Genomic DNA, 16,053 nt, shown 5'->3' on the forward strand with positions numbered 1-16,053 from the left:
TTTTCAAGGTTACACTGCTCATTTCACAGCTACAAAAACAGAGTAAAAACACTTGTCACAAAACAGCAAAAGCACTTCACAATCACAGTAATTGTAAGGAATAAATAAAAATATTAATAAATAAAAGAAAAGTACTGTGTTACCATTTGGCAATTGTTTCATGGACCTAAAGACAGAAAACAGCCGAGATATCCCCTGCCACTCCCCATCTCCTGCTGTGAGGGCTAACCCAGTGCATGTAAGAAATGTTTATTCCCTTTCTGTTTTTGCCTATGATATATACAGTAAACCCTTGCCATTTGCGAGAGTTAGGTTCCAAGAAATGGCGGGAATTGGCAAACCGCTAGCAAAACTTATATAATACCTACACTGTATAAGAAACCTAAGTCACTGATACTTATATTCCTATGGAAGTTTGGAGCTTGATGAAGTGGTGCATTGTACAGTAGCTCAAAACAACTATCTGTACATACTTTGTGGGAAACAATATGAGACCATGGACGATAAATATTGGTATATGAGGGCTGTCACTAGTCACACGTAAAATTTCGGAGCATATTGACCCCACCTGCACAGATAGTTGTTTAGCTACTGTACATAGGGAGACACATGGTTACTGAACCACAGGGAGATCATCAGGAACACTGTTGGAGAGAGGGTGATGCAGTGGTGGTTGGTGGAGAAGTGTACTGGGAGGTGGCACTATAGCTAGGAGGGAGGGTGGAGGACAGTAGTAGAGGCTGGTTCTTTCTTGAAAACACTGTGATTGGTAGTTGTTTCTCGGACCACCTTAAGGCTGCGCTCCACAAAAGGGTCGTGGTCAACAATGAAATCATTTACCATCTTTACCTGACGAAATAGTTCACCAAAATTATCCAAGCCCCAATCCTCTTCTGTCAGTTTCTCTCCATGTCCATCAATCGGCTCTTCCATGTCTTCAGCAGCCATGTCCACAAACCCTTCACCACCCAATTGATGTGCAACACTCACAATGTCATTCACATTCTTACTATGAACAGAAATCCCTGAAAGTTATTCACACACTGGCCATAAGGTGAGCCAACAAGCATTCACTGTCTCTGGTTCATTGAATGCTTCACTGATGGTGTTAATACAGTCTGCAATGCTGTACGCCTTCCAACACTTGCTAACATCAGGGTCTGTGTCCATGGCCCCCTGGATACCACCAAAAGAGCGCCGGGTGTAATGTGCCTTGAAGAGTGTACTGTATTACACCCTGATTGAGAGGCTGAATAAGAGCTGTGGTGTTAGGGGTAGAACACCATGTTCACACCTGGATGGCTAAACTGCAAACTTTCTGGGTGGCCTGGTGCAATGTCAATCAATAATAACAACTTGAATTCCATCTTCTGGAAGCAAGGTATTGTTCCATTTCTGGTATGAAGCATTTATGGAACCAATCCATGACTGCTTGCACAGTTACCCATACCTTTTTGTTGGACTGGCAAAAGATTCTTGTTTTCCCGCTAAAGCCCTAGGGTTTGCTGAGTGGTAAAGCAAGCCAGGTTTGATCATGTGACCAGCTGCACTGCCACAGAAGATGAGTGTCACTGTCCTTGGCTGCCTTGAACCCAGGGGCACTTCTTTTTATTATATTCGCCACTTTTCAGCTTATTTGCCGTTTGGGCGTTTCTCATCCAGTGTTAGTACAGGAAGAAACCTGTGTTTGGTAGTGAGGGTCACACTGATAACACTTTTCTCTCGGGTGTCCGGCCGAGGCTCGAATCTTGATATATTGGTGAGTGTTAAGCGCTGTACCACCAACACTCCAATTTTCTTCCAATATAGACCAGATTCATTAAACAATTGCTCTGGTCTATAGCCTTTCTCTTCTATTATTTTCTTTAACCCTATACGCCCAGGAGACATTCCAAAAGCCGCACTGGCGCTGGTCACGCCCAGAATGCCGCTTTTCCCCGCCACTGTTTGAATGCCCTTCACGGGCTAACAGGTACCAGCGTGACTATTGTCTGTATACACGGAGGGGAGTGGGTGGGCTCAGAGCAATCAGTAACCATTCCCTGTCGCCATGGAGTCGCCTCAACCTCCGTGTCATGTCAACCCCGATCAAGCCCGGGTTGGATAATGAGATATAACAGAACTATTTGATGAGTGCTGTATTGTAGCGATTTCTGGTGAAAGTGGTGAAGAAGGCAGTGATTATATGTCTTGTGATCATGATGATAGCATCGTGGTTGACTCGATGGTTTAGGGACAAGTGGTGATGAGGCCAAGCACAGCCAGCCGGCGTAGGCTCGCCACCCATTTGCCCAGACAAGGGCCAATGGATGCCTTTGGTCTGATGGCAACAATTCCTACCTTACATCCCTGATTTCAGACACTCATCAGGTGGAATTACTCGAAGCCTTTGTACAGAAGTATCGCTTGAGATGGACTACTCTTGTGCCTTTTTCGATGGTATTCAAGGACTTGATGTGTAAGAAACCAATAAATTTTGTCAGTACACATGTGATGCTGACCCCGCTGGCCCTCTTTGCCAAAAATGCGCCGATGGACTGATGATGTGTCCTGAATTTTATGTGTTTTTTGCATTACTAATGCTTATATGGCACATGTGAAAACTTAATTCAGAAGTACTGGATATCTCCTGATGACATCACAGCAACTCGCTGTTTTCGAAATTCATGTCAAGAGACCGTTTGCCTCCATCCCACGCTATCTACACTTTGTGGACAACAACAACCCTGGGCTGGTGACTGACCCTGGAAAATAAGGACAGTTTTAATGGTGGTGAAGGAATGATTCATGAAGTTCTTCAAACCCTTCCAGAAAATAGTGGCTCATTTAGTCCGTGCTTTTCAAAGGATTTGTTGTTTTTCGACAATACATTCCTTCAAACGACATCACATTGGGATGAAGTTCTTCATGCTGTGGTTATGTAGACTGGGTATGTCTTAGATCTCATTGTTACACAGCAAGTGATGTAGACATACTCCAAGGACGACCCACATGGTTTCTTCTGGCGCTGTTGTCAAGAAACTTATGGACCATTACTTTGAAGGAATCACGCCTCTCTACACGGGTAATTATTATACCTCTCCTTCCCGGCTAAGTTCACTTGAACATGACACTGTTTCTTGGGACAGTACGCAATATATTAGCATGATGAGCGTACTGTTTAAGTGCTGTCAACCACAAGGGCAAATGGGGGCAGGCAAAGGACAGGGTAACAGGAGAGGTAGTGAAAAATCTGACGCCTCGTGGACTACAACGTCAACATGCGCTTTGTGGATAAGAGTGACACCAGGTTGGTGCAGTTCAGTGTGTACGGAAATGTCTCGAGGGTATAAGATGTTCCTACACCTCTTGGACATCACCATCTTGAATGTGTACAACTTGTACCTTTAAGATCCGGGAAAAAAACCCCCTTTAGGGTTTATCAGAAGCAAGTGATGAATTAATTCCTGGAGAAATATGACAACATTGTGCTGAGCTACCACGACGTTGAAGCCAAGCAAGACTCCTGACAGACTTCCTTTTAGACGTGACTGGGCTGCTCGTCACTTTACCTGGACGACTTTTCCGACTCTTACAAGTGGTCGACGATGCAAAGGCGGTGTTACGCAGTAGGAACATCACAAAATGCCCAGCTAAAGGAAAGGATGTTGACGCGTGCAAGGAGCACAATGTTAGTCTCTGTGCACCTTGGGCCGTGGAGTACCACTAAGAAAAACATTCTAAAACAATGTGGCACCTGAGGAGTGCTTGTAAATAGTGTAAATACTGTAGTAGTGTAAGTGTATTTTAAGTCGTCAGGGTAACACAACACCACCATCATCACCTCCTACAGGTGGTGAAAGGGAAGCTTCTTGCGAGTATTCACTTTTGTTTATTTTATTTTCATTGCTTGTCCATTTTATCATGTTGTATCAAAGATATTACTAAAAGTAGTGTAGTTGTATTGTAGTGTAGTATTACTTGGATGGCTGTATTAGCCCCTGTCTTATAGACATAACTATTTAGTTAAATATTGGTAATACAGTGGTGCCTCGATTTACGTCAATTGAACCCACAGGGTACCGTAAAGTGAAAACCGTGTAAAGTGAACAACAGAACATAGGGATTAATTCCACTAGAGACTGGCCCGACCCCAAACTCCACTTTTTCCGTACACAATACCTATGTTCTAGTAAAAATAACATCTAAATTTTATGATGGTATGCTCACATAATATAAGAGAAATACAGTCGCCAGGTTAATGTCCATTCAAATAATTGACTCAAATCCCCCCTCTTCCCAGCTCACTAGCTCCTACCTCTGAGAAATGTTTGGGTGAAACCACCTCAGACTAAGTTAGGATAATATAATTGACATTTCTGGATTCCTTGCAGGTCGGGGAATATTTTGAATGTAAACTTCATATATTTTGGCACAAAAGATAAAATATTTTGCTTTGTGTAAACCAAATTATTACATTAGATCTAAAAATTTGTATGTCTAATGCAAAATCCATGATGTTTATATTCAAAATGATCATCATATTGTAAGAATTCCAGCAATGTAAATTATATTCTGGCGTGTAATTTGTATGAATTTTATGAGCTAAACAAATATCTTCAGTAAATAAACAAAGAAATATTCTTCAAGGACACTATCTGTCAATCAAAATAACCCACCTCCGCCCTCGCTCCTTCCTAACTTCCCCACCCCCACCTTCCTCCTACCAGAGAAGAGATTGGGAGAAAATAGTATATTTACATTTTTAGTAATAAATAATATCTAACTAAAGTTAGGATAATATAATTGATATTTCTAGATTCCTTGCAGGTCAGGGAATATTTTGAATGAAAATCTCATATATTTTGCACAAACGATAAAATATATGCTTTGTGTAAACCAAATTATTACATTAGATTGAAAATTTGTATGTCTAATGCAAAATCCATGATGTTTATATTCAAAATGATCATCATATTGCAAAATTCCAGCAATGTAAATTATATTCTGGCAGGGTAATTTGTATGAATTTTATGAGCTAAATAAAAAAATAAAAATAAATTATACTTCATCATGATATGAGTAGATGCACCGCGGAAAGTGCAAGTCCGGTTCTGGCAAGGTACCACGTAATGAGAAATCAATGAGAAATTCACAACGTAAAGCGGGTAATACTGTATATTTGAAATGTGTAACTATCACCCCTGTAATTTTCCTCCGTAGCTGGTAGGTAGCATGTTCAGCACGTGATGGGTAAGTTCCACGACACGGTCCCCAGAATACCCTAGGTTAGCTATCTGGCTGACCCACGAGCAGTATGTAATCAGTTCACTACAGTTGGATGTCCTCAGAGCCTATTCCTGATAGCTCCTCATTAGCCCTCACAATTACAGTGACTATTACGGTGATTATCCTTGACAGTGTACATAGACTCTTTTATAATAAACCAAGAAAAAGGAATATACAGTATTGGCCTACACAAACCCAATAAACATTTATCTATGTTCTAGTTCTGCCAGAATATAAGGCAGCTTCACCAGTGCCTGTTACGAGGTGACCATCCAGCAAGGTTGTTAGAATAAAGACAGCCTATAGGTAGTTGTCATACAACAAGTAATAGTCTGCCAACAGTTACCAGTTAGCAAAACGGTAGAAATAATTTGTTCTTTCCATCACTGTGTTACACTGTTACTAGAAGTGTTACATAGGATGGCAGTGGTTTGGACTTATATACAGATATCTATAATAACAATCAAATATAGTGTTAAATGTGACAAAAATTATTTTTTCCTGAAGATTATAATACATGCACATGATTATACAATCGATTTGGGGCCTAGTGAGATTCTGTTACATGTTGAGAGATACATCCTTGTTTGACATGATCAAATGTTTTTCTCAATACATTTTGGGAGAGAGTTATTAATAATTCACACTAATTTGGCAACACGGGACTGGTTCATCTAGATTGTGTCGACACATCATCTAGCATCCTGTTTGCTCTGAAGAGGAACGTGGCTACTTCACACCTTGAGAGGACGTAACTCAGCGCAGTTTCGCCTGCAACACTCCAAAACTACTCCAGCAACATTCCTGTGTTCTAAACATAGTTGAGATTTTTCCTTGGCGACATCCCAAGTGTGTTGCAAGTTCATTGTAACAGGCAGAGTCTTGTATACAGAGAAGCTTGTCTTGTGTTCGTCAGTCTCATAGTGGCTTCTATTCGCCGTGGGTCTCTCTCATCAGTGATCCCAGCGAACCTTCAGTGAACCTAGTGACTTGAGACTTCACCTGGTGCCCAGCTCCGACATTTCTAGGTCATCAAACTTCAGTTCCTAGCACTCGCAATTCGGTGGTCGCCATAGTGACGGTTGCCTTGACAACGAGGATGCAAGCAGAGTACGCCATCTTGGATCGACTCCATGGGTAGTGTCTCACATGGACTGATATTGACACCGATTTTTTCTCAGCTAATTGGCTCCGCTATGGATGTCTACGGATTTGTAGCCATATTTTTAAAAAATCTTCCCAGAAGTTATTCGTTTTCTTCAATCAAGTCTTTCCGTATTAGGTATATCATAAACATATGCTATTATTATACTCCACATTAACATTTGCTACAGCACAGCATCACCTGTGAGATGTGTAGGCCGTAGGGTATGCATATTAGATAAGTGTCTTACTTATTTGTATATAAATATACTAAATTTTTCTCCTATTCATTTATAGATGTTTTAATTCCTTTATTAATATTATATATCATTTGTTGTACGTGGGTACAAGGTTATTGTGTAGACTGATTTTTACAGTCATTTATATTTGATGGATGACAAACGTAATTTTTGTGTCCTGATATTACCGTGTTCGTGAACGTTATAGAAGCCTCAGCTTAGGTTGATGACCCATTTCAGCCAGAAATTGATTTAGCTTCAGTACTAGTGTTTATACTGAACACGAATTTGCAAGAAACACAGATGCGTTTAGAGGGTGACCCTTCTTGGTAGTGAACAGGTAATTTAAACCATAGAACCTCGTATCAGGTCGTAATACAACACACCCCATTTTGGGCAAGTTCCTTCGTTCTACAGTCTGATAGTGTCACAGAATCCTTCTTTTCCTTCTCATCCAGTAGTGTGCAGTTAGGTCTAGTTAATAACAACTCTTTAACCATGTACAAATAGTTCAGGCGCGTCATTTAACAAGAAAGTTCTGCAAGTCATATGAGTTCGCGAGTTTACGGCGGAAGATGATTATCGTGCACATGCATTATACGGTCATGGAGGATGCAATGAGAACCATCCAAACAACGGGAGATGAAGAACGCAAGTTTTGCATTGCATCAAAGTAGGCAGTTATGCTAGCAGACATTTAGATGCTAGGTCTTGCACATCCTATACACGACGTTTAGAAAACACTCATTGGTCTCTTTGAATTGGTATCAACGCAAAATTACCTGAATTGGATTTTAGATGGTTGATCGTATTCCCAGCGTGATATGCGTGAATATGCCATGACGTGTTTCACTTATGGAAAGATTCAACAGGATATCCTGGCTACTTGTCATAATTCAGCCTGGGTGGACTCACAAGACAGATTGTCCAAGGAAAATTCTGCACAGTTGATGGAACTGTTTCATTTCTACTGGTCATTTGTGACCCAGTACATAATCCAGGCGAAGACAACTTAAATTACAAGCCCACTGATAATATTTTTGATTATGGCAGGTACGCACACTATTAAGTCACCGTGCACTCCAGCTTGCAAGGGCGGTAACAACTTTGGAGCCAGTTCAACAATTGAGTTCCCAAGAATACGGCGCCAAACATGAAGCAACAGTTAGTAAGACTTACGCAGCTGCTCTCCTCAGGTCTCTATTCAGACCATACAGCTGATATGGGGTGTTATGCCATGAGTCTCCTGCCCATACTACGGAAGAATGTTCAGCACTCAGACGATGTAAGGAGATAGGGACTGTTGTACCACAGTGTAACCAACCTCTTGTTGCAGTACTGAACGTATTATTGGTTTGAGGCGAGGTTAACAAAGCTTGCCTGGACACTGATATGGGTGCATGCCCGAATTTTATCTCGTTAACGTCATATCAAGAACTTCATGAAGATCCTTCACCAAACATTTTTAGTTAGACCTAAGGAACACTGATCTCTCAGATTTCTGGTATGCAGTTGGACATAACAGGAAAGGTAACATTGCCAATACGTTTTCTAGATGTGGTGTGTACTTTTCTGCAGATTTTATAGTCCAAGACTTTCATTTACCAGTTGATGGTTTATTAGGTCTTCCAACTCTTCAATTAAACTTAATAGATGTTCACCTAGCTGTATTCTATCATGGTTAATGGTGTTTCTCTTCAGTGTCATGTGGTGTGAACAATTGTTTTCAGGAAGGAATGTGTCCCTGAAAACAGTGAATTCTGCGCCAGCGGACAGTGTGATTCTTTCCCAAGACGGTTGGATTCTGACCGAAATGGTAGGATTTGCTCCAGAATAGGTAGAATTGTCCCAGATACGGAGGGATTCTGCGCAGAATGGTAGGTTCACCCAGAAGTGGTAGGGTTCTGTCCCGAATAGGGTGAGTCTGCCCCTGATATGTTGGTTCTCTCCAGGAGAAGGTAGGTTCCGCTTCTGGTATAGGTAGGGTTCCGGCCAGAATGCGTTAGTTTGCCTAGGGAGACAGTGGGATATTGTTCCAGAAAACGGTAGGATTCTGTCTAGAGAATAAGCAGGTTCTGCAAGGAGACGGTAGGATATTGCTCCAGAAATGGTGGGATTCTGCCTGAGACAATGAATTCTGTCTGAAACGGTCGGTTTCGCCCACAATACGTGGTTGCTCAGAATACGGTGAATGCTGGAATGCGGTAGGGTTCTGCGCAAGGAATCTGTTAGGATTCAGTTTAGAAGATGGAGGATCCAACCCCGGAGACGGTAGTGTTCTGGCTAGAATCGGTGGGATCGCCCAGAAGATGGTAGGGTTCTGCCCCAGAATGGGGTGGACTCCGGCTGAATAGGGTGGGACTCCGCCCTCGAAGATGGTGGGATTCCGTCCCGGGAGACGGTGGGGTTCTGCTCAGAATATGTTGAGATTCCATTCTGAATAGGGTGGATTCACCCCGAATAAGTTGGTTCTGCCGGAGGTGATGTAGGATATCGCTCAGAAAACGGCAGGATTCTGCTGACAGAGGTTTGTTCTTCCCAAGATTGTAAGATTTTGCTCTGAAAATGGTCGGATTCCGCCCAGAATATGGAGGATTCTGCTCTGAATACGGTAGAATTCTTCCGTAGAATCTGTTGGGATTCTGCCCTAGAATGGAAGGAATACTTCCAGTAAACGGTATGCTTCTGCGCTAGAATGCGGTAGGATCCTGCCCCAGAAGATGGAGGTTCTGCCCTGGAATAGGGTAGGTTTCTGCCCTGTAACAGGGTGGGTTCGCCCCAGGTGTGTGATTCCGCCCAAGAATACGGTAGTATTCTGCGCCAGAGCTTGGTAGGTTCGCCTCGAAGATGGTGGAATCCTTAAGATGGTTAGGATTCTGCCCATTATTCGGTAGGATCCTGCCCCAGAAGATGGGTTCTGTCCCGGATGGTTAGGATTCTGCCCAGAAAGGGTAAGGTCCTCTGCGAACAAGTTTTGCTTTTTCCTGGTTGGACGTTGAGGATGGGCAGTAGTGGGGTCAACAGGTGCAGTCCTGGATGCACATTTGAGCTGTGGTGGTGACACTGTATCTGTTGTCTGTGAAGAAATGGAGTTGTGATGGTGACACTGCATCTGTCTGCGCCCTTAGCATCTTTGGCGCCCTTAGCATTTGCTAACTCGCCTAATGGAAGCGGTAACCTGACTACCATTATTGTAGTCTGAAATATTTCTTTATATTTTTCCATGAAAGGTTTTCTGATTTAAAGGTTTAGTTAGAAGTATTTTATTATTATTGAATAAAAGTGAATGTATTAGTAATATTAAAGTATTTTTATGATATAATTACGTAAATCAGAAAAACTAAACGAATCGCTGTGATCATTAACTCTTAAAAGCTGCTGGGTCGGCTCAATAGATGGCAGGTATAGAGCACTGTGCGTCGTCTGCTTTGTTTATATACTATGGCTTGTTTACATATACTGTGGTTTGTTTACATATACTATGGCTTGTTTTACAAATACTATGGTTTGTTTACACCATCTTAAGGGCGAAATTCAAATTCAAAAAACATTACAATAGTAATACCATGTTTAAAGTTTTCTCGCATAGTAACGGGTCAGGTCAACAGATGGCGCTGCTAGGCAGATCTAAGACATCACATTTTTTGTCGATATAGATGGTAGCTCTCCGTCTTGTCTACAAACGAGTGTTTCAGCTGAACAATTTAAAAGTAATGTACAGTATTATTATTTCTGTTTATTTTTCTTAAGTTTATTTTTTTTTCTTTTCTTCATTACGTTATTAATTTATTTATATTTTTTATATTTCTTGTATATTCGGTTGAGGTTTGGTTTTTTTTTATGTTGTCTTATTTGTGATTACTTTTCGTTGGTTGACATGTTGAGCATTGGTTCTTTAACTTGACTGTGGAGGTGTTGTCAGTCGTCATCTCCTTGACGGTAACTGTTTTTAAGATGTACAGTGGGTGTTATTTTAGTGTATTTAGTGGTTGGGTTTATATTGTGTAAGGTCTGATATATTGATTTATTTATTTGTAGAGTTTATTTTAAGCGGAAATACTTTACAAATATTAAGATAACAGTTGTCTGTATGTGAACAAGCGTGGTTTGGTCGTTGCTCTTGTCCATCGTTAATTGCTTTAGACAATACTTTGCTGTTTTGGTTTGTGTTTTATTTATTAATAGAAATATGGTTTACTTTGTGTATTTACGTTCATCTTGTATTTCATATTGGTCTGGTTTCCCTACATGTTTCCGAGAATGAGATCTCCCCTGTCTCCTCATGTAGGTAGGTTATGTTGGTTTGGTTTTGGTTCCTTTGGCTATGTGTTTTTTTTTGTGTATTTTTGTGTTTTACTCAGTTTATCTCTTTTTCTGCAATTGTAGTTTGTTATAAATATTATTTTGAATTTTTTCTTTAACTTATATAGTTTGGTCAGATTGAGTATGCGCGTTAAGCTCATAATTCTCGACCCGAGGCAGCCAATGGGCAGAATATTTAGTTTTGTTTCTTTACAGTAATGGATCAGTTACTGTTGTGTTGAAAGGCCAGTTTGGTTGCAGTGGTCGTCGGCGTGGAAGTACAGCCTTTATTGAGGGTAAGTTTGTTAGACTGGTTTTCGTTAACCTCTTATCATCTCTTTTCCCATAAATATATTTTTTTCTAGTTTTTGCTTGATTTGAAGATGATTTTTGTCTTTGGGGAAATCATTCTCCTTACCCGACAATGTGAGGGAGGTTACCTGTACTGGTTTTTGGGCGGGGCTTTGCAGTAAAGGAATGTAGGTAAATACTAAAGCGCAAACAACTCTTATAAAACTGAACTTGGGTTTCTTAACATGTGAAAATGTTAAGTATCGCTTAATTATAAATCCTTCATCTTACCACCTACTAAACCCCGAAATCGTGAATAGATAAACTTTTCTTGTTTTCGACGAAAAACACGGACCTCCACACACACGTCCACCACGGAGCACGAGAGGAGAGGTGTGGTCGTGTTCTCCCTGTGCTGGACTACCTCCCTCTTGTGTGGTCTGTGTTTGCCTGATGCTGGACCTACACCTCCCTCCCTCCTGTGAGGGTCTTGTTCTCCATGTTGCTGGAGCTTCACCTTCCTCCTGTTTGGTATTTCCCCTCATGCTGGGTAACACCCTCCCTCCTGTGGTCTTGTTCTCCCCTCTTGCTGGACCTGCACCCTCCCTCTGTGTGTTCGTGTTTCCTGATGCTTTTAGACTACACCTCCTCCCCTCCTGTGAGTTTTGTTACACCATGATGCTGGGCCTGCACTCTCCCTCCCTCCCTCCCTCCTGTGGATGTGCTGTTCTCTCCCTGTGCTGGTTTACAACCCTCTTCCCTCCCCTCCTGTGTGCTTGTTCTCCTCATGCTGGTTCCTCTCCTCCTGTGTGGTCGTGTTCACCCTGATGCTGGGCCTACACCTCCCTCCTTCCCTCCTGTGTGGTATTGTTCTCCTCATGCTGGACCTGCACCCTCCTCCCTCCCTGTGTGGTGTATTTCACCTCATGCTGGTTCCTCCCTCCCTCCTGTGGTTTTTTGTTCACCCTCATGCAGAGCCTACCCTCCCTCCCTCCTGTGTGTTTGTTTCTCCCTAATGCTGGACCTACACCTCCCTCTCCTGTGTGAGTGTTTTCCCTCTGTGCTGAACCTACTTTCCCTCCCTCCTGTGTGTTCTTTCACCTATTGCTGAACCTACACCCTCCCTCCCTCCTGTGTGTTTTCTCCTCATGCTACCAGACCTCCCTCCCCTCATGTGTGAGTGTTTTCACCCTCCATGCTGAGCCTACACCCTCCCTCCCCTCCTGTGTGGATGTCTTCACCCCTGATGCTGGACACCACCCCTCCCCTCCTGTGTGGTTCTTGTTCTCCCTCATGCTGGCCTACACCCTCCCTCCCCTCCTGTGTGTGTTCACCCTGATGCTGAGCCTACACCCCTCCCTCCCTCCTGTGTGATGTGGCCTGTCCCTCATGCTGAGCCTACACCTCCTCCCCTCCTGTGTGGTTTTGTTCTCCCTCATGCTGGACTTACACCCTCCCCTCCCTCCCTGTGTGGTCGTGTTCTCACATGTGGACCCCTACCTCCCTCCCTCCTGTGTGGTCTTGTTCACCTCATGCTGGACCTACACCTCCTCCTCCCTCCCTCCTGTGGTCTTGTTTCACCCCTCATGCTGGACTTCCTCCTCCCTCCTGCCCTGTGCTGTTCACCTCATGCTGGACCTACCCTCCCTCCCCCCCCTGTGATGCTTGTTTCACCCCTCATGCTGGACCTCCCTCTCCCTCCTGTGTCTTGTTCACCCTCGCTGGACCTACACCTCTCCCTCCTGTGTGTTTGTTTCTCCTCTGCTGGACCCCTACCTCTCCCTCCCTCCTCCCTCTGTGTGGTCTGTTCTTCCTCTTGCTGGACCTACCCTCCCCTCCTGTGTGTTTGTTCACCCCAGTTTGCTGGGCCTCACCCCTCCCCTCCTCCTCTGTGTGGTCTTGTTTCACCTATTTGCTGGACCTACTCTCCCTCCCTCCTGTGTGTGTTCTCCCTCATGCTGGGCCTACCTCCCTCCCTCCCCTGTGTGGTCTTGTTCACCTCATGCTGAGCCTACACCTCCTCCCTCCCTCCTGTGTGTTTTATTTCTCCTCATGCTGGACCCTACCCTCCCTCCCTCCTGTGTGGTCTTATTTCACCTGATGCTGGACCTACCCCTCCCTACCTCCTCCTGTGTGGTCATGTTCCACTCTTGCTGGACCACCCTCCCCTCCCTCCCTGTGTGTCTTGTTCATCCTGTTGCTGGACCTACACCTCCTCCCCTCCTGTGTGGTTTTGTTCCCCCTGCTGGCCTACAACCTCCTCCTCCCTCCCCTCCCTCCTCCTGTGTGGTCGTGTTCACCTCATGCTGGACCTACCCTCCCTCCTGTGTGTCTGTTCACCTGATGCTGACCCTACACCTCCCTCCCTTCCTGTGTGTCTGTTTCCTGATGCTGGCCTACACCTCCCCCCTCCCTCCTGTGTGGTCATGTTCACCTCATGCTGGCCTACCCTCCCTCCCTCCTGTGTGGTCTTGTTCACCCTGTTGCTGGGCCCTGCCCTCCCTCCCTCCTGTGTGGTTTTGTCTCCTCATGTGGACTACACCCTCCCTCCCTCCCTCCCTCCCTCCTCCTCCCTCCCCTCCCTCCTGTGGTGTGTTCACCCTCCTTGGACCTACACCCCCTCCCTCCTGCTGTGTATGTGTTCCACCTGATGCTGACCTACACCCTCCCTCCCTCCTGTGTGTCTTGTTCACCCTGATGCTGCCCCACACCCTCCCTCCCTCCCTCCTGTGTATTCGTGTTTCACCTCATGCTGGGCTTCCCCTCCCCTCCCTCCTGTGTGTCTTGTTCACCCCTGATGCTGAGACCTACCTCCCTCTCCCTCCTGTGTGATCGCGTTCACCTGATGCTGAGCCTACCTCCCTCCCCTCCTGTGTGGTCATGTTCTCCCTCATGCTGGCTACCTCCCCTCCTGTGTGGTCTTGTTCACCTGATGCTGGGCCTACCTCCCCTCCCCTCCCTGTGTGTCTTGTTCTCCCTCATGCTGAGCCTACCCCTCCCTCCTGTGTGAGTGTATTTCACCCTGATGCTGAACCTACACCCTCCCCCTCCCCTCCTGTGTGGTCTGGTGCACCCTGATGCTGAGCCTACACCTTCCCCTCCCTCCCTGTGTGCTGTGTTCTCCCTCATGCTGGGCCTACCTCCCTCCTGTGTGTATTTTTTCACCCCTGTTGCTGAGCCTACCCTCCCTCCCTCTGTGTGTTTTGTTCTCCCCTCATGGGCCCTACACCCTCCCTCCCTCCCCTCCCTCCTCCCTCCCTCCCTCCCCTCCCTCTGTGTGTCTTATTTCACCTGATGCTGACCTACCCCTCCCCTCTCTCTCCTGTGTGTCGTTTTGTTCTCTCATGCTGGGCCTACACCCTCCCTCCCTCCTGTGTGTCTTGTTCACCCTTGCTGGGCCTACACCCTCCCTCCCCTCCCTCCCCTCCTGTGTTTTGTTCTCCCTCATGCTGAGCCTACCTCTCCCTCCTGTGTGAATGCCTTCACCCCTGTTGCTGAGCCTACACCCTCCCTCTGTGTGTCTTGTTCCCCTCATGCTGAGCCTACCCCCTCCCTCCCCCTCCCTCCTGTGTGTCTGTTCTCCCCTCATGCTGTCCCCTCCCTCCCTCCCTGTGTGTCTTGTTCTCCCTCATGCTGAGCCTACACCCCTCCCCTCCCCTCCTGTGTGTTTTGTTCACCCTCTTGCTGAGCTTCACCTCCCCTCCCTCCTGTGTGTCTTGTTCACCCTGTTGCTGAGCCTACACCCCTCCCTCCCCTCCCTCCTGTGTGTGCTTGTTCTCCCTCATGCTGAGCCTACACCCCTCCCTCTGTGTGTGTTCACCTGTTGCTGGACCTACACCCTCCTCCCCTCCCTCTTGTTGATCTTGTTCACCCTGTTGCTGGTCACCTCTCCCCCTCCCCTCCTGTGTGGTCTTGTTCACCTTGCTGAGCCTACCCTCCCTCCCCTCCCTCCTGTGTGTATTTCACCTCATGCTGAGCCTACACCTCCCCTCCCCTCCTGTTGGTATTTACTCTCATGCTGGCTCCCCCTCCCTCCCTCCTGTGTGGTTTTATTTCACCTCACTTGCCTACCTCCCCTCCCTCCTTGTTCCAATGCTGAGCCACCCCTCCCCTCCCTCCTGTGTGTTTTGTTTCTCCTCATGCTGAGCCTACCTCCCCTCCCCTCCTGTGTGTCTTGTTCACCCTGTTGCTGAGCCTCACCTCCTCCCCTCCCCTCCCTGTGTCTTGTTCTCCCTCATGCTGAGCCTACACCCCTCCCCTCCCCTCTGTGTGTTTTGTTCTCCTCTTGCTGGGCCTACACCTCCCTCCCTCCTGTGTGACTTGTTCACCTGATGCTGAGCCTACACCCTCCCTCCCTCCTGTGTGGTTTTGTTCTCCCCTTTGAGCCTACCTCCCTCCCCTCCTGTGTTTGTTCACCTGATGCTGAACCTACACCCTCCCCTCCCTCCTGTGTGGTTTGTTCACCTCATGCTGAGCCTACACCCCTCCCCTCTGTGTGTTTGTTCACCTGATGCTGCCTACCCTCCCCTCCCTCTGTGTGGTTTTGTTCTCCTCTTGCTGAGCCTACACCTCTCCCTCCTGTGTGTCTTATTCACCTCTTACTGAACCTACACCTCCCCTCCCCTCTGTGTGTATTCACCTGTGCTGAGCCTACACCTCCCCTCCCCCTCCTGTGTGTGTTCTCCCTCTTTTGAGCCTACCTCCCTCCCTCCTGTGTGGTCTTGTTCACCCCTGATGCTGAGCCTACCCTCCCTCCCTCCTGTGTGGTGTGCTCCTGATGCTGGACCTACACCCTCCTCCCCTCCCTGTG

This window comes from Homarus americanus, unplaced genomic scaffold (genome assembly GCF_018991925.1).
Source record: "Homarus americanus isolate GMGI-L3 unplaced genomic scaffold, GMGI_Hamer_2.0 scaffold18927, whole genome shotgun sequence".
NCBI lineage: Eukaryota > Metazoa > Arthropoda > Malacostraca > Decapoda > Nephropidae > Homarus > Homarus americanus.